Genomic DNA, 16,642 nt, shown 5'->3' on the forward strand with positions numbered 1-16,642 from the left:
TCTACTAAAAATACAAAAATTAGCTGGGCATTGTGGCACTTGCGCATAGTCCCAGCTACTTAGGAGGCTGAGGCACAAGAATCGCTTGAACCTGGGAGGCAGAGGTTGCAGTGAGCCAAGATCACACCACTACACTCCAGCCTGGGCAACAGTGAGACTATCTCAAAAAAAAAAAACAAAAAACGAGAAAAAAAAAAAAAACAAAGAATGCCTCGCAGACCATTAATGTGCCAAATTCATCAAGACAGGCTTACCAGCCTGGTTTTTGCCCCAGCTCCAGTTAAGGTGGTTTTAACTTCAAATGGGGAGATTAACTGCACCTTTTCACCACGGCCTTTGGGACATGTGTAGATTCCTCCCTCTGTAAATCAGAGATGAGAGTTCATGCGTGCACATCCTTAGATCATGTCATTGCTGCAATTTTTCTTTCTCTTAAAAACAGGTCTCACTCTGTCACCCAGGCTGGGCTGCAGTGGTGCCATCATTAACTCATTGAATCCTCGAATTCCTAGGCTCAAGCAATCCTCCTGCCTCAGCCTCCTGAGTAGCTGGCACTACAGGAGTGCACTACCATGCCTGGCTAATTTTTTGTGGAGACGGAGTCTGCTGCCTAGGCTGGTTTTGATCTCCTGGCCTCAAGAAATCGTCCCACCTTGGCCTCCACAAGTGCTAGTCATACGGGCACAAGGCACCATGCCTAGCCCTCGCAATAACTGACTACCCTAATCTCCAAAGCCTGACCCTAAGGGCACCGCTCAGTTCCATTAATGGCAGCTGCTCCATGTTCACCCTACTCCCACTGTTACCCCATAACCTGTCCTCTCAAGCTGACACCATGGATTTTTACATCCCACACATGCTGACCAACTTGTCCCAGTTCGCTCAAGATCTCCCTGGGTTTAGCAATGAAAAACCCACTTTCTGGGAAATCCCTCAATCTCAGGCAAACTGGGACAGTTGATCTCACAAGTAGGCATTTACTTATGAGCCAGGTCATCCAGCACACTCCAGCCTTCCTGAATGACATGAGACCTGTCTCACTCCATAATCTACCCTGACTATTCTGCAATGCCCTCAATTCTCATGGGTCCTAAATGCCTAAATGTGAACCAACTACCAGCACTTGTTCACCTCCTAGTTCCAAACGTATACCTCAAATAATATCCTCTAAGCCAAGGAAGAGTGAAAATCAGATCTGGCCTATGGCCTAACTTCTCCAAAGCCAGCCTTGCAGGCTCACAGGTTGTCACTGATTTAAGAAGCAGATGGAGCAATTCTGTAAGGTTTATTGAATGGGTGGGTAAAAAGTGAACAACAGCTACAAATTCAAGAATAAAACTCTTGGTTAAGTCATTCCAGGCATGGACAGAGGGATGCGAGGCTGGCCTTCCCTGTCCACGGTCCTCCGAGGCAGCTGAAGTCTCCCATGTCTGGACCCCGAATCTTGTGCAGATTGAACAGTGGATCCAGGGTGCTCTGAGCAGGCAGCAGGGAGCAGCTCTGGTGACGCTTCATGTGGTAGCCTCACTCTCTATTCTCTGCCCCTCTGGTGCCCACAAACACCACCAAGAGATTCTGAAACAAAGGACAAGTGAGACCAGTGATTTGAGGTTCCCATCTGCATAAACACGGACCAGCTGAGCCTCTGGCTGTGGGTTCCGGCTCTTGGCATCAACTCACCATGGTGAGAAATACCAGCAAACCCAGATCCCAGGTCACCAACTCCACGGTCTTAGGACTTCCTTGGACTGTCCTTGGATCTAAGGCTGAGACCTAAGAGGGTAAGAAAGCATACAAGTATTTAGTCTCCAGGGCCATCTCCTCCTCCCCAAGCTGACACCACGGAGAGGGGTCCCATTCAAGCAGGGCGAAGCTCCTCATTCACACACACCAAATTAAAAATCCCAACAGAAAGGACACAAAAGGACAAACATCTTAGAAGTTTCGTTTTTCTTTCGAGCAGTTCACAATCGGGGCAAATGACCAGCTAGAGTAATCCACAGGAATACAGCTTTCCTAGCCCCACCTAGAACTTTCTCCATTTGTTCGACGTTACTGATGGTGCCTGTAAAACAATGTGGATTTCACATTTCATGAAGCAAAGCCCGTGATTTGCAGTTCTCACGTGTGCCCTTCACTGCTATCTGAATTCATTCCAGCGTGGGGCCCAGAGAGAAATGCAGACTGGTTTCTGGCAGGAGGATCCCTAACATGAAAAGACAAATGAACCCTCAGAAGTCAGGGGGTGGGTCTAGTCACCACATCACATGGGCCCACAAAGGCCCAAGCTCTGAAAGGCTAGCTGGAATAAGGCTGCAGTGTGGGAAAGCTCCAGGGTTTGAAAGGAAGGCTGGACCAACGCAGGGAAGATGTCTTTCAGCACTCCTACCCCTGCACTATTAATGATCGGGACACAGGCAACCCATGATCACTTTTGGATACAAGAGCAGGGAAGGACAGAAAGAGAGCCAGCAAGGGAGGGAGGCTGGTGTCAAGGGCCTGAGGAATGGCCTGAGGCAGGGAGAGCAGCCCAGCTGAGCAGAGGCCCAGCCATGGCCACCGTGTGTCCTTCTAAGACCCCAAAAGGAGTTAAGACACTTCCAGCATTAAAAAAATGGAAATGCTTTTGGGTTGGAAAAGGTCAGGAGCATATGGTCCTAACATCATGCACACACACCCTGAAAGAAAAACTCACTGCTAATCCAGATCACAGCACACTGTGGACACACCAGAGCTCAAAGGAGGAGGACAGTTCCCCCGGGGAGCTCACTTTACCCACGCAGATTTCCGGAGGCTCTTCCTCCGCAACAGCCACTGAAGGCATGTGAGGGACAGCTCCACGGCAGGACAGAACGTGGAACCACGGGATACCACTTTCACCTTGCTTCCCCTACATCATCCAAGCCCCAGGAGTCATGCACATGACTCTGCAGGATGCAAAAAAACATATTCCAGACAACAGTCCAAAAATCTCACCTTGGGGACCCATGGTCCAGCGCCCTGCTGCTATGAAGACAACACATCCCATGGAGCCTCTGCACATAGCGGACCCATCTGAAACAGACACAGAGAACACTTAACACAGGGGCTGGCAGATCATAAGCAACCCACAAATGCCACTGTCTCTATTAGTACTTACAGCCACATTATTGTCTGAGGAACAAGAAAAACTTAACTCTAGAAAGGGGTCGGCAAACTATCTGTGAGAGAAATGCCATCTATGCTATCCTATGTGCCCACTCTGTGCTGCTTATCAGTATACATTACATAGACCCAGCTATCCCTCTTCTGGACACATACTCAACGGAGATCAAATCACACCTCATAAAGACATCTGCACTCCAATATTCACTGCAGCATTACTCCTAATCGCCAAGATACAGAAACAATCTAAGTCTCCATCAACAGATGAATGGAAAAAGAAAATGTGGCATACACACACACACACACACACGCACACACAACAAAACATTATTCACCCTTAAAAAGAAGACCCTTGGCCGGGCGCAGTGGCTCACACCTGTAATCCCAGTATTTTGGGAGGCCGAGGTGAGTGGATCACTTGAGGTCAGGAGTTCAAGACCAGACTGACCAACATGGTGAAACCCCATCTCTACTAAAAATACAAAAAATTATCCAGGCGTGGTGGCATGTACCTGTAACCCCAGCTACTTGGGAGGCTGAGGCAGAAGAATCACTTGAACCTGGGAGGTGGAGGTTGCAGTGAGCTGAGATCACACCACTGTACTCCAGCCTGGGCAAGAAGAGCAAAACTCCATCTCAAAAAAAAAAAAAAAAAAAAAAAAAGACCCTGGGCTGGGCTAGGCATGGCAGTCCATGCCTGTAATTCCAGCACTTTTGGAGGCCAAGGCAAAAGGATGGTTTAAGCCCAGGAGTTGGAGACCAGCCTGGGCAACATCGCAAAACCCCATCTATACAAAAAATACAAAAATTAACCAGGCATAGTGGCATGCACCTGCAGTCCCAGCTACTCAGGGAAATGAGGTGGGAGGGTCACTTAAGCCTGGGTGACAGAGGTTGCAGTGAGCTGTGTTCAATCACTGCAACCTCTGTCTCCTGGGCTTAACTTCAGCCTGGGTGACAGAGGGAGACCCAGTCTCAACCAAAAAAAAAAAAAAGATAAAGATCCTGTCATTTGCCACAACATGGATGGACTTGGAGGATATTATGTTAAACGAAATAAGCTAGACACAGACAAACAGTGCATATCTCACTTATGTGTGCAACGTTAAAAAAAAAAAAAAAAAAAAGGTCAAGCATACAAAGATAGAGAATAAAATGGTGATTACCATGGGCAGGAGCTGAAGGAAATAGGGAGATGTAGGTCAAAGGACACCAAGTAGCAGATATACAGGATGAGTAAGTCTAGAGGGCTCACGCACAACATAAGGGATTTCTGTTAAGCAGGTTTCAGCTGCTCCTCACACACACTAAAAATGGTGACTATGTGAGATGACAGATATGTTCATCGGCTTCACCATAGTAACCACTATGTTATCTATATCTGTCCCATTATTCTATAACATCATGTTGTAAACTTCAAATATAGACAATAAACATTTTAAAAACAGGTTGGGTGTGGTGCCTCAAGCTTGTAATCCCAGCACTTTGGGAGGCTGTCCCAATTATTTGTATCACATGAGGCCAGGACTTCGAGACCAGCCTGGCCAACATGGTGAAACCCCATCTCTACTAAAAATACAAAAATTAGCTGGGCATGGTGATGCACATCTTTAATCCCAGCTACTAGGGAGGCTGAGGCATGAGAATCACTGAACCCGGGAGGCAGAGGCCACTGCAGTCCAGCCTGGGCAACAGAGCAAGACTAGGTCTCAGAAAAAAAAAAAAAAAAAAAAAAAAGGATGCCAAGGCAAGAAGGCTTTTGGAGCAGGCCATGCCTGGCAGTGATCAGCACAGACCTGGGATGGGTAACGAACAGGTGGGGTGGGAGAGCCCCGCGCCTACCACCTAGTGTGTAAGAGCTGCGTTCATACATCTGACTATACCACACATTGTCTCCCTCGATTACTACTCTAGCCCTTGCCACCTTAATCTAAGGGCAGAGGGAAAATCCACCCCTGGTGGACCACGGACGCTCCTCACGGCCAAGACTGAAGGTGGACTGTAACAGCTGGTTTGTTCTAGGACATTTTTAACCCCAGCACTGCTCAATGGGATAAGCCTTGTCACCTTACAACAATGTGTCTTCTCATTTACTGTTTGTCCAGGTGCTACATGTCAGTTACCAGGCACCATGTGAAACAAGACAGAGGCACTGCCCTGAGGAAGCTCACAGCACAGGGGGCAGGAGAAGCAAATCAAGAATTCCCAGACAGTGTGACCAGTGCTGAGAGGTGGGAAGGAGTGTGATGGGGAGGCAGAGAGAGCTTCTGGGGGGAGCTCTAGGAAGGGGTAACCACTATTGTGGCTCCAAAACTAGCTCAGAGACATAAACTCACTGCGGCAGGTCCCCGCTTCACCGTCCTTTCCTTAAGCCTCTGAGTATCCTCCATCATGCTGGGCACAAGGGGCACTCAATGAACCATACAGCACCAGTGTATGGTAGATGCACGTAACAATAGCTTCTTAGGAACCGAGGGTTGCCATGTGGAGGTTACTGGGGGAAGGTGCTATATAATCTGCATGCATTTTACAAGCGGATGAGGTGCCCCCATCCAGCCCCCCACCACTAGACTGCTGACTGCCCTCAAGTTCCCCAGATAAACCCTGTTTCCTTCACTGGCTCCAGGTCTCTTCTCCAGCCTGTTGAACCTGGTGCCATCCCTAATGATGTAAACAGGGGTCTGGCACGACAACCAGGTACCAGGAGGTAATATCACTGGTGAGAATAAAGGCATGTACGAAAGCTCCAGAGTTTGGAAGGGACAGGAGTGGACCCTTCAAACACGGGGAAGCGCTTTCATTGATTCCTCTCCCTGCACTATCAATGACCAGGGCACAGGCAGCTCACGATCACTTTCGAATACAGGGACAAAATAGGGCAGTGAGTGAGTTGAGAGGGGAGGCATTGCCAGCAGCTTAGGAAGGGCCCAAACTAAGAGATCTGGAAACAAGTCAGTGACCAGATTTGCAGCCTCGAATTGCAGCAGCTGCTTCTGATTCTCAAAGATTTCTAGCATGGCTTGATTTCTCAAACTTTAGCATGAATACGAATCACCTGGAGAGCATGTTAAGCCAGATTGCTGGCTCCAGCCCCAAAACTTCTGATGTAGTAGGTCAGGACAGGGCTAAGAACTTGCACTTCTTACAAGTTCCCAAGTAATACTGATGGTGCCTGGTTCTGGGACCACAGTTTGAGAACCACTACTCAAATGCTTCCCTCATAAGAGAATGAGATGGAAGATCAACTCTGGGCGAAATGTTGAGAATTCACTGGATTAGGAAGTCAGGGATTGTGTGATACTATCCACACGTCGGCCAGGCATGGACTTACTATCCATAATCCCAGCACTTTGGGAAGCCAAGGTGGAAGGATTGCTTGAGCCCAGGAATTCAAAACAAGCCCAAGCAACACGGCGAGACTCCGCCTCTACAAAAATTTTTTAAAAATTAGCTGGGTGCAGCAGCACATACCTGTGGTCCCAGCTACCAGGGAAGCTGAGGTGGAGGATCACTTGAGCCCAGACTGAGGCTGCAGTGAGCCATCACCGCACCACTGCACTCCAGCCTGGGTGACAGAGACCCTGTCTCAAAAAAAAAAAAATTCCATAGATCACTTCATAACAAGGATCGCCACCAAGTACATGGAAAACTACTAGCTAATTGCCTGCCTCCAAAATGCAGTACTCCTCCCACTTCAACAAACTATGCCAATCCACACTAGGAAGACTCAGAGCCCAAGGGGAGCTCTGTAAGCTCCACCGTGCTTCACACAGTGGAGTGGCAGAGTTCGAGGAAAAGAGGGTGTCACATATCCCTGTGGGCCTCAGTGGAGGAGCAAGCAATGGGAAGCAGCCTCTGCCTCCCCTCTAGTGACCTCAAAGCCTTCATCCTTGCAGCCTGAACACCAGTGCATCCTCTAGAGAAGCACCCAGGATTCATACCTTACAAGCACCACAGCTCAGCCTCTTCTTGAAGACACGTCACCTGGGGCCACTGGGCACACAGGACAGAGGTCAGCTGACAATCCTGCAATGACAAGAAGCCACACACATCACTTCTTATAACACATCCCAGTATCCAACATGTTCAACAGGAAAAAGCGATCTCTCAGTTGGGGTAGGATGGGCTAGAAGGCGGCTGCATCAGTGATCTCCCCTTGGCCCTCCCTCTCTAGCTTTATTCCTGATCTTACAACTCCACCCATTCCTCCAGGGGCAACCTGAGAACCAGTCATCCTCAGGGCAGCCCTGAAGGCCAGCAAAAAAGGCAGAGGAATTAAGAGCTGGAACAGTGGCCAGCGAGTGACACCAATGCACACCTCAGAGGGCCGAGAGAGCAGGTGAAACTCTTGGGTGGGAAGTGAGGGAAGTGTTTTGCCTCTCAAAACCCGGCTGTGCTCCCCTTGCAGCAATGAGCACTTTCTCTTTCTTACGACAAACCCTTCAGGACCCCCTATTCCAGGCCCACATGTAAAGATGTAAAGATGCTACCCTATCCTGTCCCCAAGTTACACACACACACACACACACACACACACACACACGGGGTCAGCCCTGCTCACCCCAACCTCAAAGTCTCCCTCACGTTTATATGCCAATATTGCACTTATTCAAAACTGTGCTATCCACTGCGACACACCATGACTCATTACGTATCACATTCCCTTCCCATGAGCAGGACTGATGCTCTACAATCCTGATCCACCCCTCGATACACAGAGCCTGGTTTCTGGAAAGAGAGGTCAAGCTGAGAAAGACCTAAGCATGATGTCCCCCAGCATTGACTCTCATGTGGCAGCCAAGCAAGCACCGGACTCCTCAAGGGCTGGCAGGAGAGCAACAGGAGTGTGTGAAAGCTTCAGGGTTGGGATGGGATAGGGTGGACCCTCCAAACACAGGGACAACCTCTTTCAGCATTCCTCTCCCTACACTACCAATGACCTAGGCACAGGCAGCCTACCATCACTTTTGGATGCAGGAGCAGAAACGGACAAGAGAGCCAGGAAGGGCAGGAGGATGGTGCCAGGGCCTGTGGGATGACCAAAGTCAGGGACAGTACAAGACTCCTGCAGCTGCCATCTGTCCTGTAAAATCCCATAAAACCTAACCAAGGGGAATCAAAGGGGAAACACCTCTGACAAAAGCCCTGGAAAAATCTGGGGACCAGAGAGCAGGATCATGGGGTCACATCTGTAAAAATCAATTCTGCCCTACCTTTGTTTTCTGTATCAGGAAATTGAGATTCAAAACAGGTCAGATGGCCCTTGGCTGGTATCTGGGAACTTGGCTCTCGGGATGTTACAAGTCAACAGTTTACTGATCGGAGCTGTTCACTGGACATAGTCTCTCCGTGCAAATAATGTGGCACAGGAACCTGTTTTCCTGAGAGTCTGGAATTTTGGTGCGTGCTAGGCAGGTGGTGTCTACATAACCAGCTCCCAGTAAAAACCCTGGGCATGGAGTCCCTACTGGGCTTCCCTGGGCAGAAACACTGCACACAGGCTGAATGCATTTTCACTGCTGAGGGGAGAATGGGTTCCATGTGATTTCTGAGGGAGGGAGGGAGCATGAGGAAGCTGGCACAGGGATTCCTCCAGACTCAACCTGCATCTTTTTTCCTGAATCATTTGGCTGTGTACCCCTACAATGTTGCTAGGATAAATCTTAACCATTGATTACAACTGGAAAGAAAATGGTCACAGAGCCAGGTGATGGCAGAGGAAGAACTAAGGGCCAGATATGGATGGCCCTTAATCCAGCCACTTTCCATTATGACTTGCTGCTAGTGCACTGCAGGAAAAGCCCCAGCGCTCACCCCAGGCAGCTCCCTGCAGGGGCCTCCTCCTCCACAGCCCCTGAAGGCACAGGAGGGGCCAGCTCCAATCCAGTTTTCCCAGGGAAGAGGAGTCTGGATCTGGGAATCCATGGGACGTGGCCCCTCTTCTCATCCTCACCTCTCCCTACATCACCACCAAAGCACCAGAAAAAAAGGGACGTGACTTTACAGGGTGCAAAAAGCCAAAGTTCCAGAGATGGACAAGAAACCTTACCTCGGGCCCTGCGGTCTGCCACTCTCCTGCGTCCCAACACCTCTCACCAAGCATCTCTACAGTGTTGCATAGATGCTGACTAAACCGTTCTTCTCACCTGAACAGCCATGACTTCTTTTAGGAACAAAAAAGCAGCTTATCTCTAAGAAAGGGGCTAGAGAACTTCTAAGGCAGGGATGATATCCACTTCATCTGTCGGGCCAACTGTTACTAAGTTCAAGAGGATGCTGGGGCCATGATGTTCTTGGGAAGTGCTGTTTCTCCAGCAGCGTCCGGCAAGCAGCTGGGGAAGCCGTGCAGAGGCTGCTGCCGTAAATCCCTCAGTGATACTCTCCCCTGCCTGTCTCTGGTCCTTGATTCCTTTCCCACAAGCTAGAGGGAAAATCCTCCCCATACAAGGGAAATCCTCCCATACAAGGCCAAGGCCAACAGAGCTGAGTTACCTCAGAATCCTCTGAAGGGGTGGAAAACACCAAATCTGCTCCCACCAATCCCTCACAGGTGCTGACTCAGTATTTTTCTCCAACACCCCAAAGTGCAACGAACCCGATCTCCTTACAGTGGAGGGACTCTCTCTTTCTCGTTTTTCTTTCTTGAGACAGGGTCTCACTCTGTTGCCCAGGCTGAGTGCAGTGGCACGATCACGGCTCACTGCAGCCTTGACCTCCCGGGCTCAAGAGAGCCTCCCACCTCAGCCTCCCGAGTAGCTGGGACTACAGGGGCACGCACCACCACGCCTGGCTAATTTTTTAGTTCTTATAGAGGCGGGGTTGCCCAGGCTGCCGTTTTTCCTTTGTCCCACACTGTCGGAATACTGACCATCTGGCAGACAGAACAAAGTGGGGAACAAAATTCAGACACTGCCCTGGAGACCACAGCAAAGAGAGCCAGGAGACAAGTCAGGCAACAATTTCCACGGGGTCAGCTTGTTGCAGAGGGGGTTGGATAAGGATGTGGAAGGAGAGGTTTGGAGGCAGAGAAAGCTTCCGGGAGGAAGGAACAGGGCGGCCCTGTCTCAGCTCCACACCCAGCCCTTCTGCTCCTTGAGGCCAAACCCATCACCCCACACCCTTCCCTCATGTCCCACAATAACTGCCCTGGGCCAGGGAGGAGAACAACACAACCCACTAGATGATGCCAGGCACCAGGAGGCATCTAAGACGTGGTGGGAGGGAGGAGGTGTGGGAAAGCTCCAGGGTTTGGAAGAGACAGGAGTGGACCCTCCAAACACGGGGAAGTGCTCTCGGCAGTTCCTCTCCCTGCACTACCAATGACCAGGGCACGGGCAGCCCATGATCACTTTCGAATGCAGGGGCAGAAAGGGCAGAGGGCAAGCCCAGAAAGGAGGCCAATGCCGGCATTCTGGGCAATGGTCTCACCTGGAACAGAACAGCTGATAGGGCAACGAGCAGACTTACAGCCTAAGATTACAGGTGCTGCTTCTGACTCCCAGAGATCACTTACCCACTCCCTGCCAGAAGCAGAAAGGAAGGCAAACATGGGCAGAAATATTGAGAATCCTGGGGCTCTTCTCAAAGACTGGGCTGGCCACGCGCAGTGGCTCACACGTGTAATCCCAGCACTTTGGGAGGCCGAGGCAGGTGGATCGTCTGAGGTCAGGTGTTCGAGACCAGCCTGTCCAACACGGTGAAACCCCATCTCTACTAAAAATACAAAAAAATTTAGCCAGACGTGGTGGCGGGTACCTGTAATCCCAGCTACTCAGGAGGCTGAGGCAGGAGAATCACTTGAACCGGGGAAGCGGAGGTTGCAGTGAGTCGAGATCGCGCCATTGCACTCCAGCCTGGATGACAGAGAGAGACTCCGTCTCAAAAGAAAATAAAAATAAAAATAAAAATAAAAAAATAGGTTGGGCATGGTGGCTTACGTCTGTAATCCCAGCACTTTGGGAGGCCGAGGCGGGTGGATCACCAGAGGTCAGGAGTTTGAGACCAGCCTGGCCAACATGGCAAAACCCCATCTCTACTAAAAATACAAAAAAATTAGCTGGGCGTGCACCTGTAATCCCAGCTACTGAGGAGGCTGAGGCAGGAGAATCACGTGAACCCAGGAGGCGGAGGTTGCAGTGAGCTGAGATCACGCCATTGCACTCCAGCCTAGGAGACAGAGCGAGACTGTCTCAATAAATAAATAAATAAATAAATAAATAAATAAATAACTGGGCTACAGGGTACCAATATTGGCTATCTGTTCCACTGAGGCTCACAGAAGACCACTCAGCCGGGCACTGGGTATGAATCCAGGCTTGAATCTGAAACACAGCCCCTCTGTCCATTCCAACACATGGTTTTCCTCTCAACATCACGGCGTCTGTCTCAGGGACTCTCAGAGCCCCAATCAAGCTCAGGGAGCACCTTCTTGGCAGCAGCCCCATGAAGGCAGAAGAGGGCCCAGACCTGTCCCTGCCTGCTGAAGGAGCAAAGACAGGAGCAAAGGGAAGCAGCCTTCACCTGTGTCCTCACTCCCCACTCCTCAGCACCCAACCACCTCTGGCCTCACAACCTGCAGAAAACTTGAGCTCTAGAGAACCGAGCAGGACCCCACTCACCTGGGACCTCAGGGTCCATGCTCTCCCAGAGGACACCTCTCACACACATGGGGTGACAGTCATGTGACACTCCTGCAGGGCACAAGAAGCCAAGATGTGACTGATGCACTTGGCACTGTTTATGGCCAGTCCAGGAAACCACGAAATTCACCCACAGAAAACACACCTGAGGAATCAGGGTCTCAGGAAATGAATGTACTGACAGCCCGTCTAGCCCATCCTGGGTCACTGACACAGTCCCCTGAGGTCGTCCCGTCTGAAATGGACAATGGTTCCTCTACACAAGAGGAAAACCTTGTAACTTTTCCTTTATTACCAATAACCAAGACAAAAGCAGCCTGTAATCACTTTGCACACAGGGGCAGAAAGAGATCCAGGGCTTGTTGAAATTGGAGACCAGTGTCAGAAGCCTGGAAAATGGCCTGAGCCAGGACAGTGGCACAGCAGAGCACAGGATGAAGCAGCTTCCATCTTGTCCCACATAAACAGAACCTGCCCCAACTAGGAGAGGTAAAGGAAAGACCCTCCAGATGAGAAAGTTGGCAGAGTTCTTTGGACGTGGAAGACCGGGACCGTGTGATCCTAAAAAAAAATCACCTCAGTGTACTCCTGTTTTCCAGATGAGAAAACTGAAGATCACAAAAAGAACCAAAGCTAGGGAGTAGTGGTAAAGCGTTTGGGACCAGGGTACAGGTAGGTTTGATGCCAAAGCCCTCCAGCTTTTCAGTCAGATATTCCAAGACACAACAATGATAAGGGATCCCTGAAGATGCTAAACCCAAGCAGGCACAAGAGGAACCCAATGCATTCATGATGGCCCCAAAGAGGGTAAAAGTGGGGCCAGCACAAAGACACTTACCTCACCTTTCTCTACTTCCCAGACATCACGCCCAGGGAACGCGCATGCACCCACCCTTGCAGGACACAAAGCCCCAGATCTCCAGAGGACAGACTTCATAGAACACCATGGTCCACCTGCCTCCTGGCAGGGTGGAGATACCTCTCATGGGCCTCTCTGCACCAATCAGCCTCCTCTGCCAGAATCAAGAAGCCCTGGATGAGCTATCTAGATGTCACCTGTTCTGGAAAGGACAAGGAGAATACTGGCACAGAAGCCACCAGGTGGTAAACGTTTCCTAAAAGTTGGCTAGTGTTAACAGTGGTCTATGGTCTCAGCAACACGAAGAGTTCGTCTAGAGAAGAACCACACATCAGGGACAGCTTAAGTCTCATCGTATGCACATATTGTTGAACTTGTGATCCTGAAGCAGTACACTGAAGGGGACTCTGAACCTAGGACAGGTTCTGGTGTGGCACACCAGCGTGGCGGAGTCTAGCATACACAGTAAGGGCTATTATGGGCAGGATGGCCCATCTGTCATCTGCGGGTCAGGGCTGATTACACATCTCACTCTTCTATCAGCCATGCCTAGCTATACCTCTGGCTTTGGTCACTGACATCACAATGACAATCCTGTGGGGAAATTCATCCTGGTGGCCCACGGACAAGACCGTCAAGGGGAACACCATGGGATGACCACTGGGCCAGTGGGAAATAGCTCCGACCACCCTCACACAGGCTGCCTCGCTCAAAACTACTTCCCTGACATGCATCAATGTGCTAAGCCCTGTCACCTTACAATTGTTAAGTCTTTTTTGTTGTTGTTGTTTAAAGACAAGGTCTGGCTCTGCAGCCCAGGCTGGAATGTAGTAGCACAATCTCGGCTCACTACAACCTCCACCTCCTGGCGCATGCCACACCTGGCTAGTATGTGTGTGTTGTAGAGACAGGTTTTTGCAGTGTTGTCCAGGTTGGTCTTGAACTCCTGGGCTCAAGCGATCCACCCACCTCAGTCTCCCAAAGTGCTAGGATTACAGGTGTAAGCCACTACGGCCAGCCACAATTGTCTTTTTCCAGCTCCTGTTTTTTGTTTTTTGTTAGGGACATAGTCTCACCCTGTCGCCTAGGCTGGAATGCAGGGGCGTGATCTTGGCTCACTGCAACCTCCACCTCCTAGGTTCAAGCGATTCTGGTGTGCCTCAGCCTCCTGAGTAGCTGGAATTATAGGCATGTGCCACCACACCCAGCTAATTTTTGTATTTTTTAGTAGAGATGGGGTTTCACCATGTTGGCCAGGCTGGTCTTGAACTCCTGGCCTCAAGTGATCCACCCTCCTTGGCCTCCCAGAGTGCTGGGATTACAGGTGTGAGCCACTGCACCCGGCCCATCTCCTGTTTTTCATTTGTTCCATAACTGCTGAAAATCAACCATCTGCCAAGCACCAGGTAAGTCAAGAGACAGGACTCAGATACTGAGACAGGTGAAGTGGCTCACACCTGTAATTCCAGCACTTTGGAAGACTGAGGGAAAATCACTTGAAGCCAGGAGTTCAGGACCAGCCTGGGCAACATAGCGGGACCCTGTCTGTCCCAGCTATTTGGGAGGCTGAGGTGGGAGGATCACTTGAGTACAGGAGTTCAAGCTATGATCACGCCACTGCACACTGCACCCCAGCCTGGACAACAGAGTGAGATCCTGTCTCTAAAAAAATACAATAAAATATTAAACAAAACTCAAGACACTGTCCTCAAGGTCGCAATAGAGAGAGGCAAAGACAATCAAGCCAGTAATTGCCACAGGGTGTGACTAGTGGGGGCTGCAGCTGTGGTTCCACCACCAATCCTGAGGCAGGGACTCACCCCTCATACACCTTGGTGAACGCCTCACGGACCCCCGCACTGATCCTTACACAGGGAGCACTCAATAATAATCAGACACCAAGTGCCAGGAGGCATTTGAAAGATGGTGAGAAAGAGGTGTGAGAAAGCTCCAGAGTTTGAAAGGGACAGGAGTGGACCCTCCAAACACGGGGAAGCGCTTTCAGCGATTTCTCTCCCTGCACTATCAATGACCAGGGCACAGGCAGCCCACGATCACTTTCGAATACAGGTGCAAAAAAGGGCAGGTGAGCCCACGTCAGCGTGTTAGCTGCCAGATCTCCAGAGGGGGGGCTCACCCCCCAGGGAAGAGAAAGGTACCCAGGACCCTGAGAGCCATCATCACTTCACAGGCAGATTCCATCTGTCCCCACCCAGAGTCCACAGGAAAACCGACTTCTGGTAAAAATGCCTCGGCTGTACATTCAGCCCACCAATTCTGAGTATCTACACGTGGACAGGCACTGTGGGTTCAAAATCAAGAAAAACAGCCAAGGCCTCTGCCCTCAGAGAGCCTTTGCAGTTTCCCTACTTTATAGAAAGTCAACCTCAGGGGAATGAAAGAACTTAGGTAGGATGTGACCCCCAAGCCCAGCCCGTCTCCTAAGTCACGCTTTGCTCTGCACCTGCTTTGCCAGACAGTTCTCAGAACTCAGAAGTGGCTGAGCTCATTGACTACACCCTCTACTGCGTCCCGCAGAAGGGTCCTTCCCCAAGGTGCGCATAAGCAGCGGCACTTACCCAGGGGCATTCTCACCCCGCGGACAGTGGAAGCCCCTCAGGGGGTGCAGATCAGAGTGCTGCAGGAGAGAGGGGGCGCTGGCTGGTGCGAAGCCGTCCGAGGAGCAGCACAACCCACAAGGCCTAGGCAGGGAAAAAGCACGGGGAGAGGGCTTTAGTACAAGGCCCGTTAGTACAAGGCCCGGGGACAGAAGGACAGAAATCCAGACCCTGCCCCGCTGGGGTGCTGGGAGCGTCTTCCATTTAAACCACAGCTAACTGGTCTGTAAAATGAAGGTTCTAACACCTACTTTTAAAAGTTATTGAGGGGAAAACGAGTTAACGGTCTCAAGGACATGGCACAATGACTGACACTTTGTAGGCAACAGACAAGCAGCTTTGGAGGCTTCCAATGCCAGGAGTCGGGGGCGGGCAGTTAAAGTCGCCAAGCCCTGTTTCCCGCCATCCAGGGGCACTAAGCCTCCCCGCTGAGTAGCTGCGCGGACAGGGGGTCTGACGTCCGCACGTGGTCGGTTCAGCACAGCCACGGCCAAGGGCGCGGCTCACCCGCCAGTGTTTTCCCGAGGACACGCGAATCCTGGGGAGCTCACTCCGGCAAAGAGGACGAGGCACTGCACCAGGAACCGGGCCTCATCTCTCTGGCCGCCTTCCCCGGGGCCTCAGTTTCCCCCGATGGTGAGAGTGGAGCAGACCACGCGCCCTGCTGTGGACTCACCCGGCGCCCTGGCGTCGAGTGGCGGCGGAGACCTGACAGACAGCGTGGGAAAAATCAAGATGTCTACAGATTTCGAGAGAAGGGGTGCGGTGGCGTGCGATGGCGTGCGATGGCGAGGGACGGCGAGACACGGCGAAAGACTGAGGCCACAAGACAAGGAAGCTACCCTCATTTCGCGCCAGCGGAAATACAGATGAGAGCGCGAGCTGCGGCCTAGAGCGGAAGGAACGACGCAAGCAGCCCTGCAGCGTCCCCTGGCGGAGCGGAGGCTCAACTCCAGACTCCGGAGGACTTGGGATAATTTTCGAAAACTATCTGGAAGGTTAGAAGTAATCTTCTCCCACTTGCTTTGCTTTTCTGTTTGTTCTGAAGATGTTCCTTGGTCACTGATTCATTATTAATCTGTAGGAATGGCCAATTTTCCATGATAGGAGCTGTTACTACGATGAGGGGACTGTGCTTAGTTTGGACTTCTTTCTGCAAGGGTCCAAAGGCATCTGTCTTTGATTCACCACTGTACTCAGTACCTAGTTCAGTGACTAGCACCATTGAATGAATGAATTCTACCCCCGCCCCATTTCTTTTTTTCTGAACAATGTCAGACCGAGATGACTGAGTCATGGCCTGAGACTGGAATGTGAGCGTGAGAAGATGAGCCAAGAGAGATACACAGTGGGTAAATGCTTTGCTAAACTCCAGCCTCAAA

The 16,642-nt window shown here is 50.8% G+C and overlaps 1 long non-coding RNA gene and 5 other non-coding genes across 9 annotated transcripts; all 6 read right to left on the reverse strand.

Annotated features, from left to right (window-relative positions):
- Positions 1 to 1,266: 1,266 nt before the first annotated feature.
- LOC100446195 (uncharacterized) lies at positions 1,267 to 15,248 on the reverse strand. 4 transcript variants are annotated; one of them, XR_010138702.1, is made up of 7 exons: positions 11,929 to 15,214; positions 11,763 to 11,834; positions 10,900 to 10,997; positions 7,086 to 7,170; positions 2,977 to 3,054; positions 1,681 to 1,773; positions 1,267 to 1,575 (listed from the first exon to the last, which is right to left on the reverse strand). It is a non-coding gene; the product is annotated as an uncharacterized LOC100446195 (long non-coding RNA). The 4 variants fall into 4 exon arrangements; XR_010138703.1 differs by having other exon boundaries at positions 10,900 to 11,021; XR_008516920.1 differs by lacking the exons at positions 10,900 to 10,997; positions 11,929 to 15,214 and adding an exon at positions 15,222 to 15,248.
- Positions 2,320 to 2,446, reverse strand: LOC112130390 (small nucleolar RNA SNORA71). The gene has a single exon (XR_002912662.1). It is a non-coding gene; the product is annotated as a small nucleolar RNA SNORA71 (small nucleolar RNA).
- On the reverse strand, positions 5,879 to 6,012 carry LOC112130385 (small nucleolar RNA SNORA71). The gene has a single exon (XR_002912657.1). It is a non-coding gene; the product is annotated as a small nucleolar RNA SNORA71 (small nucleolar RNA).
- Positions 7,990 to 8,123, reverse strand: LOC112130388 (small nucleolar RNA SNORA71). Its single transcript, XR_002912660.1, has one exon. It is a non-coding gene; the product is annotated as a small nucleolar RNA SNORA71 (small nucleolar RNA).
- Positions 10,374 to 10,507, reverse strand: LOC112130386 (small nucleolar RNA SNORA71). Its single transcript, XR_002912658.1, has one exon. It is a non-coding gene; the product is annotated as a small nucleolar RNA SNORA71 (small nucleolar RNA).
- On the reverse strand, positions 14,581 to 14,714 carry LOC112130384 (small nucleolar RNA SNORA71). Its single transcript, XR_002912656.1, has one exon. It is a non-coding gene; the product is annotated as a small nucleolar RNA SNORA71 (small nucleolar RNA).
- Positions 15,249 to 16,642: the final 1,394 nt, after the last annotated feature.

Source organism: Pongo abelii, chromosome 21 (genome assembly GCF_028885655.2).
Source record: "Pongo abelii isolate AG06213 chromosome 21, NHGRI_mPonAbe1-v2.0_pri, whole genome shotgun sequence".
In the NCBI taxonomy this organism is placed as follows: Eukaryota; Metazoa; Chordata; class Mammalia; order Primates; family Hominidae; genus Pongo; species Pongo abelii.